The 21,762-nt window shown below is 39.1% G+C and overlaps 1 protein-coding gene and 1 pseudogene across 15 annotated transcripts in view; one reads left to right on the forward strand and one right to left on the reverse strand.

The window, feature by feature from the left end:
* The window catches only part of PDS5B (PDS5 cohesin associated factor B), a 200,013-nt gene that overhangs the window by 23,587 nt on the left and 154,664 nt on the right, over nucleotides 1–21,762 (forward strand). Inside the window, exon 2 of one of the 15 annotated variants that reach the window (XM_054256758.2) lies at nucleotides 16,684–16,788. The exons of the other annotated variants lie outside the window; for them this stretch is intronic. The gene's annotated coding sequence lies outside the window, so the exon portion shown is untranslated. The remainder of the gene's footprint in view (nucleotides 1–16,683; nucleotides 16,789–21,762) is intronic. 15 annotated transcript variants of the gene reach the window in all.
* LOC103793503 (BTB/POZ domain-containing protein KCTD1 pseudogene) lies at nucleotides 653–1,646 on the reverse strand (annotated as a pseudogene).

Genomic DNA, 21,762 nt, shown 5'->3' on the forward strand with positions numbered 1-21,762 from the left:
CACGTCTAACATCTTTCCAATGCAATGTGCTCATGAGGGTTTTTCTGAAGTCCTGCCTGGTCCCTGCGTAGAGAGACATGCAACCTCCATATACAGAGAAACTTGATTCAAGGTGTTTTTTTGTTTTTTTTTTTTAAAAAAAAAAGGAAAAAAGAAATAACAGATGGCTGTTGGCAATGGAAACTGGAAGGAGACTGTGTCCTCACCACTCATGGCTTATTTATTGGTCAGAGGCCTCAGGAGGGAGGCCCAGGACACTTCACAGCCATCACAGCACCAGCTGCAGCTATCACCTTTTTTTTCCTCTTTTTTCTATTTCATATCTTTTGACATATATATATATATTATATGTTTTATAAATGTAAATATGTATATATATATTTTATAAATATAAAAATATATATTTATAAAAAATATATTTTTAATTTATATATAGTATATATATATATTTTTTGCACCTTGAGGATATCAGTATTCCAGCTGTTCCCATATGAATACAGGTGTGGTCACTATTGGATGTAAATGTGTATTTTATTCAATTTTAGGTCCAGGACTTTATTTGCTATCCCAACTGCACATATATGTCCCTTTTTTTTTTTGTTTGAGTTACTGGTTGTGTGTGTTTTCCTTTTTGCGTAAGAAATATGTCCGTTTAATCCAGAGGCTCTTCCTTTGTCGGAATGATGGAGGGTACGTGGGGTGCCTGCCTCAGTTCCCGCTGAAGGACGTATTTGCTGAACTGGGATGAGTCCATGCCTCCCCCACGGGAGCCCACAATTTCAAATCCTCTTTGCTGCAACCTCTCAAGGACCCAGACTTAGTTGAGGTGCCAGTAGCCATGTAGTGGAAACCTGATGACGTACATCGAGTTGTGATTCCAGCCTGCTTTGACAGAGTTACACATCACATTGCCGATCTCTGGAAATAGTTCTATCAAGGATTTGTTGCCGCTTAGCATGATCCTTTCTCTGAGATCTGGGGCTACACACACGACGAGGCACTCACAGGGCCTTGAAAAGTGACCAGTTTCCCTTTCTCTGTCCTGCTTCCATCTTTCCATCTCCAGCAACATGGGCTGAAGCTGAAAATATTTTGTCTCTTCATATAATAAAGTGTAGTCCTTGAAATCATCAGGATTGACGAGTTTGGGTGTTCATAGAAAATTCAAGGTATATCTGAACATCTGTCCATCTCTGTCAGTGAAATAGTGCTGTTTGAGACTGTCTAAAACAATGGGCTCCATACCATGAAAAAGTCTTCTGATTCTAGATTCAGGGTATTTGATGAGGGTGGCCAGGCTGCTGGTATACATGTGGCTGCCCACATCAATGTGGACAGGCGCATTTAATTTTGTGAGTTATGCTGGAGTAGGGTTGCCTTGGTTGTTCAGTGGAGATTCAGGGGATCTAGTGGTCAGAGGTCTTGACATATTGGGCCAGCTGTCCCTCTGGCAGATAATTGGCAGGCCCGGGCAGGAGAGAGGGAGGGTCGGCGGGTAGGCGGAATGGTCTGGCGTCTCTAAGTAATGCCCGAGGAGCAGTACCCCTTTCACTGCCCCCTCGTTGCCCCCCAGAGCTGGGGGGTCGAGGCAGCGGCACAGCGGGTGGGCTGAGGGTGCTGCTGCGGGAAGCCCGTGTCTGGGGCCGCCTGGTTAGATTTTTATAAATGTATCTTATAATAAACTTTGATTTAAAATTACATTTTCACCGCTTTGGCTGGTGTATGGAAATCAGATTTTTTGGCTCACCTTGCTAAGCTTTAATTTTCATAATACTTTTTGAGTTTCTGTGTAGACATTACTATCACCTGCAAGTAATGAGACTGTAGTTTCTTTCCAATCCTTATGTTCTTGATTTCTTTTTCTTTTCTTAGTGCTGGCCAGGGTCCTTTGGTAACTGCTAAAAAGTGGTAGTGATAATGGGATTTTGATTGTTTCTAGCTTTAGAGGAAATGCTTGATGTGTTTCAACATTCAGAATGATGTTTATTGTTAATTTTTGGTAGATAGCTTTTGTCAGATAAACATGTTCTTTTTCATGTTGTTTTTAGCAAATGGGTACTGTTTTCTACATCTGTTGACAGTTTTCTTTCTATCTCATAGTGTAGTGAATGATAATAAATTTTTCTGATAATAAACCAACCTTGCATTATTAGAATAAACCAAGCTTGATTGTGATATAGTTACACTGGCCAACCTAATAACCACTAGCTGTATTTCAAGTGCTAATTGTGGTTATGGCTATAATATTGGAAAAGCAGAAATTACAGAACATTTCCATTTTTGTGGAAAATTCTGTTAGCCCTGTGGTACAGTTGTCTTTTTAAATACATTGCTGAAATTATCTGGCTAACCTATGTATGTTTATGAGTTTTCATGTCAAATTTATACTTGCTTCATTGAAAGAGATGGAATGGCCAGGTGCAGTGGCTCATGCCTGTAATCCCAGCATCTTGGGAGGCCAAGGTGGGCAGATCACTTGAGCCGAGGAGTTTGAGAGCAGCCTGGGGAATATGGCAAAATTTCATCCCTACAAAAAAGAAAAAAATTAGCTGGGCGTGGTGTTGTGTCTCAGCTACTTGGGAGGCAGAGGTGGGATGATCGCTTGATTCTGGGAGGCGGAGTTTGTAGTGAGCCGATATTGTGCCACTGCACTCCAGCCTGGGCAACAGAGCCAGACCCTGTCTCAAAAAAAAGAGAAGGTGGAAAGTATTCTCTTTGTTTCTGTGTTCTGGAATAGTTTGTATAAGATGGAGACAGTTCTGTTCTTTGAAAATTTAGAACAACTCATCAAGCTTGATGTTTCTTTTTGGGAAGATTTGAACTTAGTTTCTTTAATGATTATTGCTCTATTCAGGTTTTAAATTTCTTCTTGAATAATTTTGGTAATTATATTTTTTTCTAGGAAATATCATCTAAAATAGCAAATTTATTGGCATAAAGCAGGATTCAGCAAACTGTGGCCCCAGGCTGCCTGCCTCTTTTTCTAAATAAAATTTTATTGGAATATAGCCACACCTAGTCATATTGTCTGGTTGCTTTAGTGCTATAAATGCAGAGATGAGTAGTTATGACAGAAGGTATGAGCCCCAAGCCAAAAACATTTACTGTCTAGTCTTTTAAGAAAAAATTTGCCAGTCTCTGGATTGAACTATTCTTTATCATTCTTTCACTATCTTTTAATCTTTGTATTTAACATCTAATTTTTTTCCCCTAATGTTAGTCTTTTTTGTTTTTTCCTAGATCATCCTCACTAGAGACTTGCTAATTTTGGGCTATTTAGATGCATTCTCTTATTTAAGAACTAATTTCTGCTCTTTTTTATCTTCTTTCTCTGTTTGAATTCATTCTTATTTTATTCTTAGTTTCTTTACTCGCTTTAGTTTGATGCTTAGCTTATTAGCATTAAACTTTCTTCTTTTCAGTATAAACATTTAAGGCTATAAATTTCCCTTACTGTACCACTTTTCCTAATTCCTACAAGTTTTATATATATTACATTCTTTACTAATCAGTTATAGTTATTTGTGTGTTTTTACATTTCCTAATATAGAAATGAGTTTTTGTTTTTTTACTGATTTAATTATACTTTAGTAAGGAATATGTGGTGGGCGAGATTTGGATTATTTTAAATTTCTTGAGACATGGCTTATGTACCCAGATTGTCATTAGTTTTTGTAAATGTTATATGTGTGCTTGAAAAGACTGTGTAAGGTTACAAAGTTCTGTAAATGACCAACAAAGCATACTTCTTAATTATTTTGTTTAAGTCTTCTATGTCTTTACTAGTTTTTCTGGTGTATATCTATCAGTAGTGGAAAAAGTGTGTTAAAACTTTGGTATTGTGTTGTGGACTTGCTGGTTTGTCCCTCTGGGTCTGTCAGTTTCTGTTATTTTCATGTTGTTTAATAGTCAATATAAATTAAAAAAATTTCTGGTAATTTGAATCTTCTAATTATTTTGTGATGGCTTCTGTATGTGTTATAATTCTGTATTTTTAAAAATTTGTTTGGTCTGATGAGAATGTAGGTACCTGTTCAGCCCATTCAGGTTCTTGCCTGCTGCACAGAAAAATCCAGTACACTAAGACAATAGGTATTGCCACAGAGAACAACTTTAATCATAAGGCAGCTGAGTGAAAAGAATGGGAGATAGTTCTTAAATCTGCCTTGCCAAGAATTTGGAGACCAGGGTTTTAAGGATGGTTTGGTGGCAGGGGTCTAAGGGAATGAGTTCTACTGATTGGTTGGGTTGGAAATGAAATCACAGGGATGTCAACTGTTCTCATGTGCTGAATCAGTTCCTGGGTGAGGGATGCAGGACCAATTGAGTCATTTTCTTGGTATGGGTCCCCGGCCTACATGGCATCAGTTGGTAGAACAGAATGCAAAGTCTGAAAAATATCTCAAACATTAGTTTTAGGTTTCACAGTAGTGATGTTATCTGTAAAAGCAATTGGGGAAGTTACATGTCTTGTGACCACCGGCTACATCATTCCTGATCAGCAAGTAATTCTAAAAAAGGGGGTTAGGGAACAATGACTGGTACTATTTAACTATGCCTGTATCTTAGTAGAATTCAGGCCCCTACCATAATTCTAAACTTGGGGGAGAGAGATGGTGTTTATTTTACAAAGTTGGTTTCAGTCCCTGAACAAGGAGGGGTAGATTAGTTTTGGGAAGGGAGGAAGCGTTCTCCTCCTTGCTTTAAAATTAAACTATAAATTCCTGCCATAGTTAGCCTGACCTATGTATAGGAATACGCAAAGGCAATTTGCTTGTGAGGTTAGAAGCAAGGTGGAGTCAGTTATGTTAGCTTTCTCTCACTGTTCTAATTTTGCAAGGGAGATTTCATACCTACCTTTCTTGTTATACATTTCGTTTTCTTTCTTTCTTTCTTTCTTTTTTTTTTTTTCTGAGATGGAGTTTTGCTATTGTTGGCAGGAGTGCAATGGTGCAGTCTCGGGTCGCCACAGCCTCTCTCTCCTGAGTTCAAGTGATTCTCCTGCCTCAGCCTCCTGAATAGCTGGGATTACAGGCATGTGCCATCACACCTGGCTAATTTTGTATTTTTTTTTTTTTGAGATGGAGTCTTGCTCTGTCGCCAGGCTGGAGTGCAGTGGTGCAATCTCGGCTAACTGCAACCTCCGCCTTCTCGGTTCAAGTGATTCTTCCGCCTCAGCCTCCCAAGTAGCTGGGCCCACAGGCACATGCCACCATGCCCGGCTAATTTTTGTATTTTTAGTAGAGACAGGGGTTTTCCATGTTGGTCAGTCTGGTCTCCAACTCCTGACCTCAGGTGATCTGTCTGCCTCAACCTCCCATAGTGCTGGCATTACAGATGTGAGCCACCACACCTGGCCATAAATTTCATTTTCTACTTGCCCTATTTTTCCTTTTTCTTTGCTTCAATTTTTTGTTTTTAAAAAAGTTTAGTTACTTTCATTTTTCCACAATCCATTTCTTTTTTCTTTCTGTTAGGGAAATTACCATTTATAATCTATTTCTAACCTTTTGAAAATATTATTGCACATAAAATTTTACCTTGTATCTGTAATTCCTTAGCCCTTTGCAAAATTGACACAAAGGCTGTTTTACCAATCTGGTCAACACTTCCCTTCCAACTTCCATGTTGATGTTGCCTAGCATTTTATTTTCCCTTTTATCCCCCAGATTATACTTGCGATTGTGTATTTATATTTTGCTCTCTTGTTTAGAGTTTCTTTATTTTCTCTTACTGAGATTTCAAAGTTGTCTTTCTGTCCTCCAGCATCTCCTAATTTCATTTAAAATTTTTCATCTGTTTGTCTCTTGCCCTGCATTTTGGGTAGTTTCTTCAAGTTACTAATTTTTATAAAACTCTAGACATGTTTAATTTGCTTAACCTGTCTATTGAGGTTTTGAAATGAATAATTTTCATTAAAGCATTTCTGTTATTGTCCAGTCTCTCTTGTTATTTGCAGCAGCCTCTTGTTGCTTGCTGATTTTTTTGATACCATTTTTTAAAAGTTTCTTTTAACATTCCTATTTTATGTTTTGGCAATGAAATTTCAGTATTTGAATTCATTGGGGCATGAATCATTCTTGGTGTTTGGTTTTCTTATGTGTTTGGTGGTCCTTGGGAAGGACTCATTCATGTTTTGTTGAGCTTGATATGTGGAAAATTTGGGAGCCTAAATTGAGGATTTTTTTTTTTTAAACTCCACGGAAGATTGGCATTTGCTTCTACTGAGAAATGGATTTGTCACCTACCTGAGAATTTTCTAGGGTCCTAGCTTAATTGGCATATCAGCATTTGCTCTTTTGCATCTCCAAGTACATACTGCTTACTTTTTGGGTTTCAGTTTACCCTGCTTTTGTGTAGATGGGAGAGAGATGGTGAGTGTGGAAATGAAGGTTGGGTGTGGATAGGTTCTTGTAGATTTTCCTTACCCAGTGTGAGCTCAGGAATGTGACAACAGTTTTCTGCTGGATTTATTGGGCCCTTCAGGATACATAGTATTAATATGTATACTACTGGAAATGGATGTTCAATTTTTAAGCCATATCCATTCATTCATTTATTCATTCATTTTGAGACAAGATCTCACTCTGTATCCCAGGCTGTAGTTCAGTGGTATGATCACAGCTCACTGTAGCCTTGACCTCCTGGGTTCAAGCGATCCTCCCACCTCAGCCTCCTGAGTAGCTGGGACTATAGGCTGTGAGGTGGCGAGGTCATAGCTCTCTGCAACCTTGAATTCCTGGGCTCAAATGATCCTCCTGCCTCAGCCTCCTGAGTAGTTGAGACTACAGGTGTGCACTACTATGCCTTGCTAACCTATTTTACTTTACATATACAAATCTCTGGACATTTTATTGACACCATTAAAAGTAAAAAAAAAAAATTATTTTGTGTTTTTCTGTATTAATGTTTAATTTTATTTTACCTGTTTATGTTTCTCAGTTTGTGCACCTCTTTTGGACTATTTGAGTCTCCTGATGTACTTGTTGATTTATCCTTATGGTGTTTTATGTGTAAGTGGAATTTTATTTTAATTAATTAATTTTGGGTATTTTGAGAAGTCATTGAGATAATTTCTTAGGCTAGAATTTGTAAATTGGGTTTCAGTTAAGGTAGAAAACCTTAGAATGAAGTACACACAGGATATTGTTTAATGAGACTTTTTCCCCCCAGTGTATTATATGTACTAGGTTGTGTTGCAATTAAAAAAAAAAAAAAAAAAGGTTGAAAATAATTGTTCTAGCTTTTAGTCTATGAATTGTAGCCCAGACCATATTCATTTTTTTGATTTTGTGTTTTTTTGAGACAAAGTTGCGCTCTGTTGCCCAGACTGGAGTGCAGTGGCATGATCTGGCTCACTGCACCCTCTGCCTCCTAGATTCAAGCGATTCTTATGCCTCAGCCTCCAGCGTAGCTGGGATCACAGGCACGCACCACCAACACCCCTCTAATTTATGTGTTTTTAGTAGAGATGCGGTTTTGCCATGTTGAAATCCTGACCCCAAGCGATCTATCTGCCTCAGTCTTCCAAAGTGCTGGGATTATAGGCGTGAGCCACCGCACCCAGCCTCAGACCAGTATTCAAATGAGATGTTTTTAAAGCTGAGCTGCTCTAATTGAAGTTCTGGGGCACCCATAATCCCTTCCCTACTGAGTTGTAGAAGTGCTAGAGGCCCCTGTGAATGCAGTTACAGGTGTGGAGGGAGATAAGCCAGACTGTGGTCCTGTGATTCTTTTCAACCACAAACAGCACTTTGCTTTTTCTGTATTTTGTAATTTAGAATTTAGTGGGAGATTTGGCTTCAAAAGAGGGCTCATCTGCTAAAGAGTTTAGGAAAACCAAGATAATCAAGGCTTTAGGACTGAATTAGACCTTGACTTTAAACCATTAAATAAGCAACATTTGGGATTTTTTTCCTCTAATTATTGTAGTCAGACTTTAGTTTTGCCTCCTGCTTTTTCTAGAACAAAATGTGATGATGAGCATCCTGTCACCATCCTACTCATTATTGTCATGTTTTCAGTCTTCATGTTTTTTTTTTGTTTTCTTTGCCCTGTCTGCAGTGAAGAAAGAGTATAGATGTTGTACAATACTGCAACTTACAAACATCTGTGAGAATCCCTTATAAATATACAGTGAGAGATTTTCCAATGTTTTCTCTTCATGGTGTCCTTAGTGTCTCATCATTTTTTCATGGAGCCAAAATAGAATATAACAGTTCTGTTTTAGTTAGATACAAGTAGCCTAATAAGTATTTATGGTTTAAAAATTATACGTTCAAATAAAAACACTTCCTTTTTATGCTTAAATAATAACATAAACTTACTGATCCGATGTGTGTGCCTGTTGGGCATATGCTAAGTTCTTAAGTCTTAGAATCAGATTGAACACTGCCACCTTTGTTTCCCATTGATTTCTGTCTAGTACTTTTTATCACATCAGCTGCCCTCAAACCCAGCTTCTCAAATATATATTACTTTCAAAAGGAAGGTGGAACAATGATCTCATGTTCAAATGGAACTACCTTGAGCTCCTAAGTTTACCTGGTGTCTGAGAGATCTTGAAAACAGCTGTATTTTCCTTGAGAACTGAAAATATCCCTCAATGCCTATGAATTTGCTGTGCTATCTAGGGGGCGTTGTATAGTTTGTAACTGCAGGTGCAGTGTTTTACAATCTGTACAGTAATGAAGCAGATACATACTATCTACATTTTATAGAAGAGATAATGGAGTCAACTTTGTAGACTTAGTTATAGATACTTGTACAAAGCTGCTCTGTTGAGTTATTTGCATCTCACAAGGCAGTATATATTTTATGTTTGTTTCTGATTGGTACTTTTAAAAAATACAGTTTATTTCTTGTGTGTGTTTTTACTTTTTGAGGAAGAAAGTTTTTAATTTTTTTATGTTTGCATGGGGTATGAAAAGAAATTTTTTTTTTCTAGGAAAACCATTTTCTTTTTTATTTAAAATTTTTTATTGCATTTTAGGTTTTGGGGTACATGTGCAGAACATGCAAGACAGTTGCATAGGTACACACATGGCAGTGTGTTTTGCTTCCTTTCTCCCCTTCACCCACATTTGGCATTTCTCCCCAGGCTATCCCTCCCCAGCTCCGCCCCCCACCGCTGGCCCTCCCCTTTTCCCCCCAGTAGACCCCAGTGTTTAGTACTCCCCTCCCTGTGTCCATGTGTTCTCATTTTTCATTACCCGCCTATGAGTGAGAATATGTGGTATTTCATTTTCTGTTCTTGTGTCAGTTTGCTGAGAATGATGTTCTCCAGATTCATCCCTGTCCCTACAAACGACACGAACTCATCATTTCTGATTGCTGCATAATATTCCATAGTGTATATGTGCCACATTTTCCCAATCCAGTCTATCGTCAGTGGGCATTTGGGTTGATTCCAGGTCTTTGCTATTGTAAACAGTGCTCCAGTGAACATTTGTGTGCATGTGTCCTAATAGTAGAACGATGTATAGTCCTTTGGATATATACCCAGTAATGGGATTGCTGGGTCAAATGGAATTTCTATTTCTAAGGCCTTGAGGAATTGCCACACTGTCTTCCACAATGGTTGAACTAATTTACACTCACACCATCAGTGTAAAAGTGTTCCTTTTTCTCCACATCCTCTCCAGCATCTGTTGTCTCCAGATTTTTTAATGATTGCCATTCTAACTGGCGTGAGATGGTATCTCAATGTGGTTTTGATTTGCATCTCTCTGATGACCAGTGACGATGAGCATTTTTTCATATGATTGTTGGCCTCATATATGTCTTCTTTTGTAAAGTGTCTGTTCATATCCTTTGCCCACTTTTGAATGGGCTTGTTTGTTGTTTTTCCTGTAAATCTGTTTGAGTTCTTTGTAAATTCTGGATATCAGCCCTTTGTCAGATGGGTAAACTGCAAAAATTTTTTCCCATTCTGTTGGTTGCCGATTCACTCTAGTGACTGTTTCTTTTGCCGTGCAGAAGCTGTGGAGTTTCATTAGGTCCCATTTGTCTATTTTGGCTTTTGTTGCCAATGCTTTTGGTGTTTTGTTCATGAAGTCCTTGCCTACTCCTATGTCCTGGATGGTTTTGCCTAGATTTTCTTCTAGGGTTTTTCTGGTGCCATGTCTTATGTTTAAGTCTTAAATCCATTTGGAGTTAATTTTAGTGTAAGGTGTCCAGTTTCTGCTTTCTGCACATGGCTAGCCAGTTTTCCCAACACCATTTATTAAACAGGGAATCCTTTCCTCATTGCTTGTTTTTGTCAGGTTTATCAAAGATTGTACGATAGTAGATATGTTGTGTTGCCTCCGATGTCTCTGTTCTGTTCCATTGGTCTATATCTCTGTTTTGGTATCAGTACCATGCTGTTTTGATTACTGTAGCCTTGTAGTATAGTTTGAAATCCGGTAGTATGATGCCCCCCGCTGTGTTCTTTTTGCTTAGAATTGACTTGGCTATGCGGGCTCTCTTTTGGTTCCATATGAAGTTCATGGTGGTTTTTTCCAGTTCTGTGAAGAAAGTCAATGGTAGCTTGATGGGGATAGCGTTGATTCTGTAAATTACTTTGGGCAGTATAGCCATTTTCACGATATTAATTCTTCTTAACCATGAACATGGAACGTTTCTCCATCTGTTTGTGTCCTCTCTTATTTCGTTGAGCAGTGGTTTGTAGTTTTCCTTGAAGATGTCCCTTACGTTCCTTGTGAGTTGTATTCCAAGGTATTTTATTCTTTTTGTAGCAATTGTGAATGGCAGTTCATTCTTGATTTGGCTTTCTTTAAGTCTGTTATTGGTGTATAGGAATGCTTGTGATTTTTGCACATTGATTTTATATCCTGAGACTTTGCTGAAGTTGCTTATCAGTTTCAGGAGTTTTTGGGCTGAGGCGATGGGGTCTTCTAGGTATACTATCATGTCGTCTGCAAATAGAGACAATTTGGCTTCCATTTTTCCTATTTGAATACCCTTTATTTCTTTTTATTGCCTGATTTGCTCTGGCTAGAACTTCCAGTACTATATTGAATAGGAGTGGTGACAGAGGGCATCCTTGTCTAGTGCCGGATTTCAAAGGGAATGCTTCCAGTTTTTGCCCATTTAGTATGATATTGGCTGTTGGTTTGTCGTAAACAGCTTTTGTTACTTTGAGATACGTTCCATCGATACCGAGTTTATTGAGGGTTTTTAGCATAAAGGGCTGTTGAATTTTGTCGAATGCTTTCTCTGCGTCAATTGAGATAATCATGTGGTTTTTGTTATTGGTTCTGTTTATGTGGTGAATTACGTTTATAGACTTGCGTATGTTGAACCAGCCTTGCATCCCCGGGATGAATCCTACTTGATCATGATGAATAAGTTTTTTGATTTGCTGTTGCAGTCGGCTTGCCAATATTTTATTGAAGATTTTTGCGTCTATGTTCATCATGGATATTGGCCTGACGTTTTCTTTTCTTGTTGGGTCTCTAACGGGTTTTGGTATCAGGATGATGTTGGTCTCATAAAATGATTTGGAAAGGATTTTCTCTTTTTGGATTATTTGGAATCGTTTCAGAAGGAATGGTACCAGCTCCTCTTTGTGTGTCTGGTAGAATTCAGCTGTGAACCCATCTGGACCTGGGCTTTTTTTGTGTGGTAGGCTCTTAATTGCTGCCTTGACTTCTGCCTTTGTTATTGGTCTATTCATAGTTTTGACTTCCTCCTGGTTTAGGCTTGCGAGGACACAGGAGTCCAGGAATTTATCCATTTCTTCCAGGTTTACTAGTTTATGTGCATAGAGTTGTTTGTAATATTCTCTGATGATGGTTTGAATTTCTGTGGAATCTGTGGTGATTTCCCCTTTATCGTTTTTATTGCATCTATTTGGTTGTTCTCTCTTTTCTTTTTTATCAGTCTGGCTAGTGGTCTGTCTATTTTGTTGATCTTTTCAAAAGACCAGCTCTTGGATTTACTGATTTTTTGAAGGGTTTTTGTGTCTCTATCTCCTTCAGTTCAGCTCTGATCTTACTTATTTTTAGTCTTCTGCTAGGTTTTGAGTTTTTTTGATCTTGCTCCTCTAGCTCTTTCAATTGTGATGATAGGGTGTTAATTTTGGATCTCTGCATTCTCCTCATATGGGCACTTATTGCTATATATTTTCCTCTAGAGACTGCTTTAAATGTGTCCCAGAGATTCTGGCATGTTGTGTCTTCATTCTCATTGGTTTCGAAGAACTTCTTTATTTCTGCCTTCATTTCATTGTTTATCCAGTCAACATTCAAGAGCCAGTTGTTCAGTTTCCATGAAGCTGTGTGGTTCTGGGTTGGTTTCTGAATTCTGAGTTCTAACTTGATTGCACTATGATCTGAGAGACTGTTTGTTATGATTTCAGTTGTTTTGCATTTGGTGAGGAGTGCTTTACTTCCAATTATGTGGTAAATTTTAGAGTAGGTGTGATATGGTGCTGAGAAGAATGTATATTCTGTGGATTTGGGGTGGAGAGTTCTGTAAATGTCGGTCAGGTTTGCTTGTTCTAGGTCTGAGTTCAAGCCCTGGATATCCTTGTTGATTTTCTGTCTGGTTGATCTGTCTAATATTGACAGTGGAGTGTTAAAGTCTCCCACTATTATTGTGTGGGAGTCTAAGTCTCTTTGTAAGTCATTAAGAACTTGCCTTATGTATCTGGGTGCTCCTGCATTGGGTCCATATATGTTTAAGATCGTTAGCTCTTCTTGTTGTATCGATCCTTTTACCATTATATAATGACCTTCTTTGTCTGTTTTGATCTTTGTTGCTTTAAAGTCTATTTTATCAGAGATGAGAATTGCAACTCCTGCTTTTTTTTGCTCTCCATTTGCTTGGTAAATCTTCCTCCATCCCTTTATTTTGAGCCTTTGTGTATCCTTGCATGTGAGATGGGTTTCCTGGATACAGCACACTGATGGGTTTTGGATTTTGTCCAATTTGCCAGTCTGTGTCTTTTGATTGGTGCATTTAGTCCATTTACATTTCGGGTTAATATTGTTATGTGTGGATTTGATACTGCCATTTTGATGCTAGCTGGCTGTTTTGCCTGTTAGTTGTTGTAGATTCTTCATTATGTTGATGCTCTTTAGCATTTAGTGTGATTTTGGAATGGCTGGTACTGGTTGTTCCTTTCTATGTGTAGTGCCTCTTTCAGGAACTCTTGTAAAGCAGGCCTGGTGGTGACAAAATCTTTGAATACTTGCTTGTTCGCAAAGGATTTTATTTTTCCTTCACTTCTGAAGCTCAGTTTGGCTGGATATGAAATTCTAGGTTGAAAGTTCTTTTCTTTAAGGATGTTGAATATGGGCCCCCACTCTCTTCTGGCTTGTAGAGTTTCTGCTGAGAGATCTGCTGTGAGTCTGATGGGCTTCCCTTTGTGGGTGACCCGACCTTTCTCTCTGGCTGCCCTTAGTATTTTCTCCTTTATTTCAACCCTGGTGAATCTGATGATTATGTGCCTTGGGGTTGCTCTTCTTGCGGAATATCTTTGTGGTGTTCTCTGTATTTCCGGCATTTGAGTGTTGGCCTGCCTTGCTAGGTGGGGGATATTTTCCTGGATAATATCCTAAAGAGTATTTTCCAGCGTGGATTCATTCTCTTCGTCACATTCTGGTATACCTATCAAACGTAGGTTAGGTCTCTTCACATAGCCCCACATTTTTTGGAGACTTTGTTCATTTCTTTTTGCGCTTTTTTCTCTAATCTTGGTTTCTCGTTTTATTTCATTGAGTTGATCTTCGACTTCTGATATTCTTTCTTCTGCTTGGTCAATTTGGCTGTTGAAACTTGTGCATGCTTCATGAAGTTCTCGTATTGTGTTTTTCAGCTCCTTCAATTCATTCATATTCCCCTCTAAGTTATCCATTCTTTTTATCATTTCCTCGATTCTTTTTTCAAATCTTTTTTCAAGGTTCTTAGTTTCTTTGCATTGATTTAAAACATGTTCTTTTAGCTCACAAAAGTTTCTCATTATCCACCTTCTGAAGTCTAATTCCGTCATTTCATCACAGTCATTCTCTGTCCAGCTTTGTTCCCTTGTTGGTCAGGAGTTTTGGTCCTTTGTAGGAGGCGAGGTGTTCTGGTTTTGGGTTGTTTCCTCCTTTTTGCACTGGTTTCTTCCCATCTTTGTGGAATTATCCACCTGTCATCTGAGTAGTTGCTGACTTTTCAATTGGGTCTCTGAGTGGATGCCCAGATTGTTGATGATGAAGTATTTCTGTTACTTGGTTTTCCTTCTACCAGTCTAGCCCCTCCACTGTACGACTGTTGAGGTCCACTCCAGGCCCTGCTTGTCTGGGGTGCACCTATAGCAGCTGCGGAACAGTGAGGGATGGTACCAGTTTCTTCTTCTGCTATCTTTGTCCCAGAATGATGCCTGCCAAATGTCAGTCTTCTGGATATAGAGGGGTCAGGGAGCTCCTTGAGGAGGCAGTCTCTACTTTATATGAGCTCAAGTGCTGAGCTGTGAGCTCTGTTGTTCATTCAGGTCTGTTAGACTGCTACGTTTAATTCTGCTGTAGCAGAACTCATAAAAAAAAAAAACCCTTTTTTTGTCAGATGCTCTGTCTTGGGGGGTTGGGGCTTTCTTTATGAGTGTCCGTTACGCTGTCCTGCCCAGCTTGGAGGCAGTCTAGTCACTATTTGCCTGCCGAGGCTCCACCCTTCTGGTGTGAGGTCCGCCCTATTGCTGCAGGCTCTGCCCTTCTGCTGAGGTCGCCACCCTGCTGCCACGGGCTATGCCCTGCGGCGGAGTCTCTCTGTTGTGGCAGGTTGCTTCAGCAACGGCAGGCTGCGTCAGCAATGGGAGTTTACCTCAGTAGGGGCAGATTGCCTCGGTAATGGTTGACGCCCCTCCCCCACCGAGCTGCACCGTCCTGGGTTCAGCTGTGCCCGCAGTGAAACTCTCCAGCCAGAGCGTTTGGAATCGCCGTTTTGTTTGTCCCACTGCGCTGGCCCAAATGCTGTTTCCCTCGAATCTCCTGGCCTGGCTCACTCTCTAAGTCCCGTTCAATCAGATGGATATGCCAGTCTACCCTCTTAAGTCTCAGATTGCTGGTTCAACAGGGCACCCGGACCAGTGCGCTTTGTGCGGAGCGCTGTGGAGTGTCGCTGTGCTGCGTGCCGGCCCCCGACTGCACCAGCCAAAACCTCTGCCCTGGCATCCCGCGTCTCTTTTATACCTGGGAATTTCCCCATTCTGTGGGCAACAAAGATCCGTCTGGAAATGCGGCCCGGACTCACCCTCCGCGCGTTCACCGAGAGCTTCAATCCTGGGTTGTTCTCACTGCGCCATCTTGAGTCGGTCTGTCGGAAAACCATTTTCTATATTGCAGTTCTTTCCAGTGAGTTTGTTTTCCTGAGAAAATGAAGGAAAAAAGAGAAAAATTAATTTGCAAATTAGTACTTGCAGTGATTACATTAATTGATCTGTAAAGAACAGATTATATTTAATATTGTTGGAGTGATAAGTATTAAGGATTGCCAAAAACTGCAATACGTGATATAGTAAGATAATAAAATTGTAGTTTTAGATCTGGAAGAGACTTTAGGTGGGATGAGGATGGAGATGAGGGTTGGGCCATCTAATTGAATTCTTCTGTACCATTTAAGATCTTATAGTGGGAGGTGGAGGAGAAAGTAAGAATGGAGAGAAAGAGAGAGAAGGCGGGGGAGGAGGAGGAGAGAGGATGATATTGTGTGATTGTATTTGTTAAAGGCAGAAGCACTTTTGACATCAGAATATTTACTCTCTTGGTTCCTGCCAGAGTATATAATCCAGAATATATGTATTGGCCAGTCTTCATTTAAAGTTCAGTTTTAAGGGAAAAAATGTTAATAGAGAAAAGTCTTGAAGGATAGGCAGTCCATAATACCTATAGATTATTAGTTTTCTTTCTTTAAGGATTGCTATTAAAAAATGCTTTATTACATATACTTTGAAATAAGGTATCTATAAGAGATCTATCCTTTCTTCCATTCTATGCTCAAATTATTTCTATATTCTATTTTTACATACTTGAAATAATAATACAGTAATACTGGGCTGGGCGTGGTGGCTCACACTTGTAATCCCAGCACTTTGAGAGGTGGAGGCAGGCAGATCACTTGAGGTCAGGAGTTGGAGACCAACCTGGCCAAGATGGTGAAACCCGATCTCTACAAAAAAATACAAGCTGGGTGTGGTGGCAGGTGAGCCCCGCTACTTGGGAGACTGAGGCAGGAGAGTTGCTTGAACCTGGGAGGTAGAGGTGGAGGTTAGAATGAGCTGCGATTGTGCCACTGCACTCCAGCCTGGGTGAGACGGCAAGACTCAGAAAGAAAGAGAGAAAGAAAGAAAAGAAAGAAATTGTATTGTATACTTCTCATTAATTTAATTCTTTACATTTTGTATGTGTGTGTGTGTGTGTGTGTGCGCGTTTTTTTTTTTTTTTTTTGCCCCATAGGTGCTTTTTTGGTGAATGTTATAGTAGTAGTTATTTTACAAAAAAATTATTAAACCCACACATACACTCAAATATAATGCTTTTCCCACTCGTTAGTACATTAGTATTATTGGCTAATACTATTATAATTTTTCCTTTGTAATGACTGCATAATATTCCATGGTAAAGATTTACCACACTTCATATAGCTGTTCCCTTGTTGATGTCAGATTTTTTTTTTTTCCCCACTTGTTATAAATAGTGCCGAGGCCGGGCGTGGTGGCTCACGCCTGTGATCCCAGCACTTTGGGAGGCTGAGTCGGGTGGATCACAAGGTCAAGAGATCGAGACCATCCTGGTCAACAAGGTGAAATCCCATCTCTACTAAAAATACAAAAATTAGCTGAGCATGGTGGTGCACGCCTGTAGTCCCAGCTACTCGGGAGGCTGAAGCAGGAGAATTGCTTGAACCGAGAAGGCGGAGTTTGCGGTGAGCCGAGATCGTGCCATTGCACTCCAGTCTGGGTAACAACAGCAAAACTCCATCTCAAAAAAATAAAAATAAATAGTGCTGAAATAAATATTCTAGTACCTTTGTATTGACATTTTTATTCCTTTGAGAATTGGAAGAGGATTGCTGGGTTGAAGGGAATGTGTCATTAAAATTTAATGGATATTATTAATGCAGTTCTTTACAGAAAGGCTGTAATAATTCACATTTCCAATAACATCTGACAGATCACTGGTTTTCAGATTTTTCTCTGTGGACCTTCTCGACAAGAGAAGTTGGGGACATTGGAATACCCATCACTTAATTCAGCCAGAGCAGTTCTCTTTTAACCTGTTTGATATATTGTACATTGTTACAATGTTTTGGTTAGAAGAGTGTGTTTCATGATTAAAGTAAGTTTGAAGAATCATTCTTCTAAGTTGTTTGATACATTTTTTTTTCCTTTTCTTCTAGGACAAAGCAGACATTGAGATGAGATCATTGACTTTTTAGATACCTTGTGTTGTCTCCCATTCCTGTAGAATTGTTTCTACTGAATCATACTTTAAGTACATACTTTGAATTGTACTTTGGCTTGCATTGAGGGATAAAAAGGAGTGACTAAAACTCACTTCTGTGTTTATTCTTGATAAGAGTTACCTGTTACATTACTCACTGACACATTAGGTTTCAGCAAGGATGCAGATGTTACATAAAGCTTCACTTCTTAGCAGCTGTTAGTGTTAATCTTAATGGTTGATATTTCTGCATTTCTTATTCATCTTATGCCCTTTGATTTATTGGTTTTGTACCTTACTTACAGTGCTTTTATAGTTTATTTTTGAAATAAACTAAGAAGTTGGGTGTGCCTCTATGGCCATTTCCAGCCATATAACCATGTAAGCAAGTATGGTATAGTTCTAATTCTGCCATTTTGGAACTTTCTGATCTTGGGCAAAATCAGCAAATTTCTCTTGACCTAATTTTCTTCATTTGTTAAATATGGATGATAATAAAACCAGGGTTGATGATTTTCCAAAAGCATCTTTCAGTAAATTTTGTGACTAGTTTTATAGGCTAATGAGTTACTTAATGAAAGCCAAAAAGAAAAGAAAGAAGATATCCAAGTGCATTCAACTCACTGAAAGTGAATATGTAGGGGCCAAGACAAACGTAGCTCAAATTTGGAGTTTCCAGTTGTTGTTCTTTAACACCCTTGAGATATTAGAAGCAGTGTTCCTTAATTTTCTTTTTGCACTGTAGATGTTAGAGGATACATCATAAGCTCTGATCCTTCTCCCCAGAAAAAAAGTACATTATCATATGCATGCAAACTTTATGTACTCTTTTTAGATGACTATAGATAGTTCATAGACCTCCTAAAGACCCATTTATGGGTTTCCTATGTGGAACCTGAGTGTAAGAACACACCTAGAACAGTAGTTCTCAGTGTAGTATGATTTGTCCTGCAGAGGACACTTGGCAATGTCTGGAGACATTTTCGGTTGTCACAACTGGGGATGGTGATGATTGTGTGTGTGCTACTGGTGTCTAGTGGGCAGAGCCCAGGAATGCTGTGAACATTCAAGTATGCAGAGGTGCACCCTGACCCCTATCCACAATAAAGAAGTTTTGGCAAAAAATCTGAGAGTGATGAGATTGAGAATCCCTGATCTAGAGGAAGAGATGAATGGGAATTCTTTAAAAAGTCCTTCAGAAACATACTTGTTCTCTGACTTTCTTTGATAATAGTTGCGTGGCGGTGCAGGGTTAAAAGTTTTGTGCCTCACTATATCTTGAGTATTTGTTCCTCAGGTATTTGCATGGTTTATCATCATTCTTTTTCAGGTTTCTGCTCAAATATCACCTCATCATAGAGTCCTTTCCAGTCTTTGCAAGGTAAAACAGCTCCCTCTCCTACCTTTTTTTTTTTTTTGAGACGGAGTCTCAGTCTGTCGTCCAGGCTGGAGTGCAGTGATGCCATCTCAGCTCACTGCAACCTCTGCCTCCTGGGTTCAAGCCATTCTTCTGCCTCAGGCTCCTGCGTAGATCAGATTACAGGCATCTGCCACCATGGCTGGCTAGTTGTATTTTTTTTTAAGTAGAGACAGGGTTTTACCATGTTGGCCAGGCTGGTCTTGAACTTCTGATCTCAAGTGATTCACCTGCTTCGGCCTCCCAAAGTGTTGTGATTACAGTCATGAGCCATCATGCCTGGCCACCCCTACTTACTCTTTTTCTTTTTTTGTTTTTTTGAAATGGGGTTTCACTCTGTCACTCAGGTTGGGGTTCAGTGGTGGGATCGGAACTCACTGCAGCCTTGACATCCTTAGGCTCAGGTGATCCTTTCACCTCATCCTCTCAATTAGCTGGGACTATTTTTGTGTGTGTTTTTTGTAGTAGTGGGGTTTTACCATGTTGCCCAGGCTGGTTTCAAACTCTGGGGCTCAAGCAGCCCGCCCACCTTGACCTTCCAAGGCGTTAGGATTACAGGCATGAGCCACAGTGGGTGACCCCTATTTTTCGTAACGTTTCACATTGTCTAAATACACACGGACACTTCTTGTCTGTTTTTCTTCAACTTAAATATGTTATGCCATGAGAACAATAATCTTTGCCTTTTTCTACTGTATTCCCCAGTCAGCAGTGCCTTGGGTATAATAGGTGCTCAATAAATATTTGTTGTTGAAAGAATGAATGATATGAGTCTGTATTGTGGCAAGTTTGATTGACAGACCCCTATGTTTTAGAGATCAAAGGTGCAGTGAAGTTGACAGCTTTTTGTGATAATTAAGAGTTCTTACCTAAATTGTCAGCTGGATATAGTATAGGCTAAGAATATGTATCTGAAGGCAAAGTCAGGATTTAAGGAAAAAACAGAGTTCTTTGTCTGCTTTACAATATGGATTGAGCACCTGAAGTTGTATTCTAAACTGTTTTCTAAACTTGTTTGACCATAGGAATTGTCTGAGACATTCCTTAAAAATGGCAGAATCTGAAGCTTTTCCTCACACCTACTGAATCAAAATTTCTAGATAAGGAACCAGGATATCCTTATTAGAAACAAAGAAGGGGCCGGGCGCAGTGGCTCAAGCCTGTAATCCCAGCACTTTGGGAGGCCGAGGCGGGTAGATCACGAGGTCAAGAGATCGAGACTCTCCTGGTCAGCATGGTGAAACCCCGTCTCTACTAAAAATACAAAAAAATTAGCTGGGCATGGTGGCGAGTGCCTGTATCCCAGCTACTCAGGAGGCTGAGGCAGGAGAATTGCCTGAACCCAGGAGGCGGAAGTTGCAGTGAGCCAAGATCGCGCCATTGCACTCCAGCCTGGGTAACAAGAGCGAAACTCCATCTCAAAAAAAAAAAAAAAAAAGACGGATAGAGTAATCCTCAACAGATGACACTGGGACAACTGGATTTCCACATGCAAAAGAATTATGTCAGCCTCTACTTCACATAGTAGATAAAATGAGCTCAAAATGATCAATGATGTAAATACAAGATTTTAGCCTATATACTTGTAGAAGAAAATGGAAGAGTAGAATTTCATGACCCTGAATTCATTAGCACAAACAGTAAAAAATATAAATTGGGCTTTATAAAAATTAAAAACTTTTGTGCATCAAAGGACATTATCAAGAAAATGAAAACACAACCTACAGAGGGAAACATTTGAAAGTCGTATCTCTAAGAAGCATTTAATGTCCATAATGTATTAAGAACTCCTACAAGTCAATAACAAAAAAAACCCGAATTTAAAAATGAGCAGTGATCTTGAATAGACATTTTTCCAAAGATACACAAATGACCTATAAGCACATGATAAGATACTCAACACCATTAATCATTAGGAAAATGAATATCAAAACTATAATGAGGTTTACAACCATTATTTGGTTTATAAACCAAACCAAACCAAACCAAACCAAACCAAACCAGAAAAAAACTATTGGAGAGCATGTGGAAAAATTGGAGCCCTCATTTGCTGGTGTAGCCGGCTGCTGCTGTGAGAAACAGTTTGGTGGTTCTTCAAAAAGCTAAGCATAAAGTTACCATAAATTTAGCAATTCCACTGCTAGCTATATACTGAAAAGAATTGAACAGGGACTCAAATGGGTATTTTTACAGCAATGTTTATTGCAGCATTGTTTGTAATAGCCAAGAATGGAAACAACCCAAGTGTCTACGAGCAGAAGAATGGATAAACAGAATGTGGTTTATACATATAATTTTCAGTCATAAAAAGAATTGAAGCTCTCTGATACATGCCATAACAGGGATGAACCTGAAAATAATACTAAGTGAAATTTGACAGAAAAGGACAAATAACTGTGATTCTACTTGCATGCAAATTCATAGAGACAGAAAGTATGTTAGAAGTTACTAGGGGCTGGGGAAAAGAGGGCATGGGATGTTATTGCTCTGTGGTTACAAGTTTCTTTCTGTTTCGGGTGATGAAAAAGTTTTGGAAATGGTGATGGTCACACAACATTGTAAATATAATTAATGTCACTTAATTGTAGATTTAAAAATGGTAGATTTTATGTCACATATATTTTACACAAAAAATTAATGTAGTAGATCTAAAACTATTGAATTGTACATTCTGAAAGATGAATTACTTGATATGTGAATTATATCTTAATAAAACTGTTTAAGAAAATAGAAGCGAAACCAGCTATCTGTGTTTGGATGACATGGTCACAAAACAAAGTTGATTTTAGTCAGGAACCCTATAAGGTAGATGTAATTAGTGAGACCAGATTTAGATTAGATTTGGTAATATTAATCCGTATGCATTCCCTCAAAATCAAGGAATAAATCAAGTGTTTATGTACTATAATGATTTTG

The sequence above is a fragment of the Callithrix jacchus genome, chromosome 5 (assembly GCF_049354715.1).
Source record: "Callithrix jacchus isolate 240 chromosome 5, calJac240_pri, whole genome shotgun sequence".
Taxonomy (NCBI): Eukaryota; Metazoa; Chordata; class Mammalia; order Primates; family Cebidae; genus Callithrix; species Callithrix jacchus.